We start from the raw sequence: 7,500 nt of genomic DNA, 5'->3' as shown, positions 1-7,500 counted from the left end.
TGTGTGTGTGTGATGGGTAGGTTAGGGTTAGTGTGTGTGTGTGTGTGTGTGTGTGTGTGTGTGTGTGTGTGTGATGGGTAGGTTAGGGTTAGTGTGTGTGTGTGTGTAGGGTAGGTTTAGGGGTCGGGTCAGGTTAGTGTGTGTGTGTGTGTGTGTGTGTGCAGAGGAACATCTGTTTCTCCAGCTGTCTGTTCTCCCTCCTCATTGTTCCCCGACTCTCTCTCTGTCTCACACTCACACACACACACACCAGCAGCTCAATTTATGGGTTCGATCGGCACCCCTTTTCTCAGGACGTAAATTACCCGGGACTCGCTCTGCCGTCTGGATGAGGATGAAGAGACTGACACACACACACACACACACACACACAGCTGATCACTGTGGAACAGAGACAGTGAGACTCAGTTAAATCATTCACTTCTCAATGCTTGGCCAGTTTTAGTCATAATTATATCGTACAGATCCACTACATTACAACACAACTTCATACATTTCTAACAGAAGTTGCAACGAGGCAGAAAAAGAACACAATAATAATAATAATGTCATTATTAAATAATATCAATATCATATAAAATGTAATTTATTTATTATTTTAATATATTTATTCTTTAAATTTGACATTATTATTATATTGAAATCCAATATAAATATATATAATATATTTATTATATTTTCAATATATTAATAATAATGTCATTTTTAAATAATAAATACATAAAATAATAAAATATATTTTATATATATCATATTTCAATATAATAAGTATCATTATTATAACTATTGTTATTAAAGCATGGTTTCAGTATGTTTGGGAATTTTTTATTTATTATTATTTAACATTCATTATTATTATTTAACATTTGATATATATATACACACATACATATGGTGCAGCGCATCACACCCAAATAATATTTTTGGTGTAAAAAATGTATTAAACAAAAATAAATCTCACTATTTTACAGCTGGTATTTTAAATATCATTGATAGAAAATCATTACATTTTTTCGTCAATGTTTTAGTCAATTTTAGTCATGTTTTTAAAATAGAGTTAAATTTAGTTATTTTAGTACATCAAGGTAAACTAAATGAAAATGTTGCTTTGGCAAAAAAGTTTAGGTGTAGATAACTATAATAATGACTAGCAACCAATCAAAACACCCTAGCAACTGCATAGCAACGTGCAAAAAACATCATCAACGCCCTATCATCATGCAAACGCATTTATTTGAAGAATAATCTTTTGTAACATTATAAATGTCTTTACTGTAACTTTTGATCAATTTAATACATCCTTGATGAATAAAATTATTGATTTATTTTATTTATTTCCCCCCAAAAATAAAAAAGTTTTGAACGGTAGTGTTTAATGTTACAAAAGATTATATTTCAGATATTATATATCTTTCTATTCATCAAATAATCCTGAAATAAAAATTGTGCACAACTGTTTTCAACATTGATAATAATAATCATAAATGTTTCTTGAGCATCAGATCCTCATATTAGAGTGATTTCTGAAGGATCATGTGACACTGAAGACTGGAGTAATGATGCTTAAAATTCAGCTTTGATCACAGGAATAACTTACACTTTACTGTATATTCACATAGAAAACAGCTGATTTACACTGGAATAATATTTCATTTTTTTTTTGTATTTTTAATCAAATAATAATAATTCCATACAGACACATATAAAGAGATCTGTCTATGCTTTTCCTCTTCAGCTCTTGAGGTCATCATTTCCTGTTTCTCATCACTATGGTAACGGGACAGTCGTCATGACGCCTCGATCCCCCTGACGACCAGTCTGCCTTAAATGAACACGCATACTGTTACCCAAGCCCATTCATAATACAGAAATGTCAAATATGAATATGTATGCATCTCCATAAAAGGCCAATCGATCCAAAACACTTCCACTGATTTTCCATGAACTCCAAGTCAAGTCTTTTTTCCCCTCTCTGGCTTCGTAAAGCTCACAAGACGGAATTTAGGTCAGCCTTAATAGATGCATGTTTGTGGTCTACAAGAGAGCAAAGCGGCACGTGTTTGTATGTGGATCACATTTACACGGTCAATCATTCACCAAATGCACAAATATCACCATCAGCAAATACACCAACGTCATCTAACAGCGGCAGCAGAGCCAGAAGAGCAAAACACAAGCACAATATGAAGAATATGTACATGTGATGGGTGGAGTCTTATTGCCAGATGTTGAATTTGATCAGCATGTTGAGAGGAATCAGGTGTACCACATTTAATTCGTCTAAAACGAAGGGTTCAAAAGTTATAACCACTTGAAAAGTGAATTTTTGAACTGGTGGTGGCGCTATAGAGCTGGTCATAGAGACTACAAAATTGGTCAGATTACCATTCATGACGATCACTACAAGTGTGCCAAATCTCATTATTTTCCCATGTTCTGTTCATTGACTCGCATTCAGGAGGAACACTAATAATATCAGGGTTCGAGCGGTTTAAAGGGATAATTCACTTTGAAATTAATTTTTGGTATGTTTTAGCTTACCTCAAGGGCATCCAAGATGTAGGTGTCTTTGTTTCCGCGGTAGTTTCAATTTTGATATTTTTAGGTCAAACTGTTCTTGTCTGTCAGTCATATAATGCAGGTCTATGGTCACCACCTCAAAGAGCAGCACAGAGAAGTCCAAATTAAACATGATTTAATGACTCGTAAATGTAAGTACACATTGATGGACTAAGACACGAAACGAGCGGTTTGTGAACAGTATTTATATCGTTTTTACCTCTTATAAACACAGCCACGTCCAAGTGATCTGAGGGCGCCGGCGCTTCGGTCTGTGCGTTACAAGAGGTAAAAACGATATAAATAATGTTCGTTTTCTCACACAAACCGCTCGTTTCGTGTCTTAGTCCATCAATGTGTACTTACATTTACGAGTCATTAAATCATGTTTAATTTGGACTTCTCTGTGCTGCTCTTTGAGGTGGTGACCATAGACCTGCATTATATGACTGACAGACAAGAACAGTTTGACCTAAAAATATCAAAATTGAAACTACCGCGGAAACAAAGACACCTACATCTTGGATGCCCTTGAGGTAAGCTAAAACATACCAAAAATTCATTTCAAAGTGAACTATCCCTTTAAGGCCTTTAAGCACATGTGTAGAAAGATATTATGTTTTATTTAGCAAGCCTATTACACTCTCAATCAGAGATGGAAATGACCATTTACAGCCAATACAGGAAATTTACCATGGGAAATTTATGGATTTAACGGGGTTTTTTTTAACGGTTAACAGTAATTCATTGGCCAATGGTGGAAATGTTTTTTTGAGATACATCAATGTACGCATAGACAGTCATGGCAGCTCGGACAGACATGGCATGCTAATTTTCAAGTCAATAATTATTTTGGTTATAGCGCCACCAAGTGGCCAGTCGCCGCGTCCTTTTCAACGCGACCACAGAATGAGCTCTTTCATAGGTGTGCTGAGTTTGGTGAAAATATCTCATTCCCTTCACGAGTTATAGCCATTTTAGTAAAAGTGGCTCCTCCCACTTTGAACAATTTGGCGGCTTCAATTTACGAACAATTTTATAAACCGAAATTTCGATTAAAATTTTTTTTTTTACAACTATTGACAATCAGACTCCAATCAGTCCAGAGAGGTCCCGATCGGGCCCGAAAGCTACGACTAGTTCACAAAAGTAGGTTCTTAAGAAAACTCACATTTACAATAGCGGTTACATCATACTCCTGAAATACAGGTGAAACTCGAGAAACTAGAATATGGTGCAAAAGTTCATTTATTTCAGTAATTCAACTTAAAAAGGTGAAACTAATATATTATATAGACTCATTACATGCAAAGTGAGATATTTCAAGCCTTTATTTGTTATAATTTTGATGATTATGGTTTACAGATATGAAAACCTTTTTACAATATTCTAATTTTGAATTTGGGGTTTTCATAAGCTGTAAGCCATAATCATCAAAATTATAACAAATAAAGGCTTGAAATATCTCATTTTGCATGTAAAAATGTATAAATGAACTTTTGCATGATATTCTAGTTTTTCGAGTTTCACCTGTATAGTTGCAAGCAGTAATTAAGGAGTCAAGCAGCAAAGAAGCAGAACGAGGAGCATAAAATCAAGGCATCAGACCAACTGCAACAATGAGTAAAGACATTTGGAGACGATTTTAAGCAAAACGGTTGAATACAATCACTTGCAATGTGATACAATTGCTTATCACCAAAGATTTGTGCATTTGGTGAATGAAACGACTAAAAATTCTGTATTATGCAAGTAATTTGGCGATGTAAATTTGTAAAGAATGTCTACGCGCCTGCAGTCATATATATATATATACACTACCGTTCAAAAGTTTGGGGTCGGTACGATTTTAAATACTTTTAAAAGAATTCTCTTCTGCTAACCATGGCTGCGCTTATTTGATTAAAAATACAACAAAAATCAGTTATAGTATTAAATATTATTCCAGTGTAAATCAGCTGTTTTCTGTGTGAATATATAGTAAAGTGTAATTTATTCCTGTGATCAAAGCTGAATTTTCAGCATCACCAGTGTCAGTGTCTTCAGTGTCAAATGATCCTTCACAAATCAGTATAATATGAGGATTTGATGCTCAAGAAACATTTATTATTATTATTATCAATGTTGAAACAGTTGTTGGTCTGTCAGTTGTACAGTTTTTTTTAGTTTTTTTTTAGGATTCTTTGATGAATAGAAAGTTCAAAAGAACAGCATTTGTTTGAAATAGAATCTTTTGTAACATTATACATGTCTTTACTGTCCTTATTAAATAAAAGTATTGATTTCTTTCCTCCAAAAAAATAAAATAAAATTCTCACTGACCCCAAACTTTTGAACGGTATAAACGAGCATACCTATAGACTAAACACGAAATATGCATGTGCACGCCGTCTGCGTTTTCGCGATTTCGCGTTTTTGAAGTTTGCACGGAGATGATAGCGTTTTCAACATTTTTCAAAACTTGCTCCTTGGAACGTATTTTCAAGTTTGCGTTCTCGATCACCAATCACTGTTGTCGTGCGAACGAACGGCCAGAACGCATTAGAAGTTTTCTGTTAGAACGGTGTCGTGTTAGCGGCCTCTAAGTTAATAACTAATGATCTTTACGACGGAAGTGAATCAATCAAAACTAACTTTATCTGGACAATAACTTTATTCTAGAACTGCTGTAAAGCCAAACAATCTCTGTTACTGTAATCTCCTGTTATCACTGTAAAGCTGCTTTGAAACGATCTATATTGTTAAAGCGCTGTATAAATGAAGGTGCCTTGACTTGACTATATTCTGACCAATAGGTGGCGCTGACACCAAACTGATCTGGTGTGGTCAGTGTCGGGTGACAATTTTTTGAGATTTTTCTTTGTGAGAGATTTTTGGTGAAACTGTTCAAAGCAAAGAAATAAAAAAATTGCATTTCTCTTGACCACTAGGTGGCGCTGTGCCGAAACTGTGCAGGCATCCTCAGGTCAAGGTTGTCTAAACACACACCAATGTTGGCCAGAATACGCCGAAGCGTTGCGGGGATAAAGCCTCATACATTTTGGCGTGTTGTTCGTAGAATTTGTGCTCACATTCAACGAGAATGCCTTTGACGAATAGACTTGAACTCCATGTTTTTTGTCAGCAAGGTCTGAGGAGATAGATAGGTCTGTCTTCCACAAGATCTGTATTGTGAAAAGTGCTATACAAATAAATTTGAATTGGATTAAATTGAATAGATGTGAGGATGTTGTTTCTAGCCTTTATGGTTCAAAGGTTATTGGCTTAAATGTGAATGCAACTCTGGACAGTTGGTGGCGCTAGAGGGAATGAGTTAAACGTGTCTGTAGTGAATGTTCAGACCGTCTTCTGTCTCTGTGCCAAATCTCACAACTTTTCACCATATGGTTCTGCTCTAAACTTCCCTAAGAATATATACAGTACCAGTCAAAAGTTTTGAATCTGTAAAATGTTCAATGTTTTTTTAAAAAAAAGTCTCGTCTGCTCACCAAAGCTGCATTTATTTGATTAAAAATACAAAAAAATTGTGAAATATTATGACCTCAAGAGCTGAAGAGGAAAAGCATAGAAAAAAAGCATAAAGCTCTTTATATGTGTCTGTATCGAATTATTATTTGAATAAAAATACAAAAAAAGTGAAATATTATTACAGTGTAAATCAGCTGTTTTTTATGTGAATATACAGTAAAGTGTAATTTATTCCTGTGATCAAAGCTGAATTTTCAGCATCATTACTACAGTCTTCAGTGTCACATGATCCACATGAAAGAAAGACATGTAAATAACTGTTTTCAAAATACAGCTTTGATCACAGGATATAAATTACACTTTACTATATATTCACATAGAAAACAATTATTTTAAATTGTCATAGAATTTAACAATATTACTGTTTTTTGTGTATTTTTAATCAAATAAATGCAGCCTCGGTGAGCAGAAGAGGCTTCTTTACATTAAAAATTAAAAACCCAAAACTTTTGACTGGTAGTGTGTAAGAAAGAGTTTCTGCTCCTGAAAATGGTAAAACTTTAGAATCTGGAATCTCCTGACGTTCATTCAGGCGTGAAGATACAGCGAACACACACACACACACACACACACCCACACACACATTCCTGCACGCTGGAATCTTATCATCTGCATATTTACCTGTTTCATGTCCACAGGAGACGACAGAAGGCCAGGAATCCCTCTGATCATTCCATGAAAAATTACAGACACTTTCTTCATCCTTCAACCTGCGGGAACACAGATCCAGCAAAAAGCCTGGAGCGACACACACACACACACACACACACACACACACACACACACGCACGCTTCACAACTGATGTGAGACACTTCAGCATTCAGAAACTGTTTTTTAAACATCACGGTGGCTTTACTATGGTAAAATACTGGAGGTATTGCGTAGTAATAACAATACTGAATGATACACCATCACTTTTATTAAAGGATATCATGAAATCACTCAAAACAAGGTATAAGGTATTGGGAAAATCGTCGTAGAAAACAAATGTCTGCTGATTAAATATGTGAGAGCGAAACTAAACAAAGACTATTTACTATAGGAATTTCTGCATGCTATTACTTCTCGCTTTTTTAAAAAGCCTGATGATTCCAGGTGTAGGAAGATCAAATCTATTTCAGTGTCGCCACCTAGTGACAGTATGACATCAGTACACACACACACACACACTAACCCCACCCCTAAACCTACCCATCACACACACACACACACACACAAACTCCCTCTCTCACACACACACACAAACACACTCCCTCTCTCTCACACACAAACACACTCCCTCTCTCTCACACACAAACAAACACACTCTCTCTCTCTAACACACAAACACACTCATCCAGACACAAACACACTCTCTCTCTCTAACACACAAACACACTCATCCAGACACAAACACACTCTCTCTCACACAC

Source organism: Rhinichthys klamathensis, unplaced genomic scaffold (assembly GCF_029890125.1).
Source record: "Rhinichthys klamathensis goyatoka isolate OS25496 unplaced genomic scaffold, OSU_Roscu_1.1 h1tg000366l_1, whole genome shotgun sequence".
Lineage (NCBI taxonomy): Eukaryota > Metazoa > Chordata > Actinopteri > Cypriniformes > Leuciscidae > Rhinichthys > Rhinichthys klamathensis.
Note: the sequence above shows the minus strand (reverse complement) of the source record.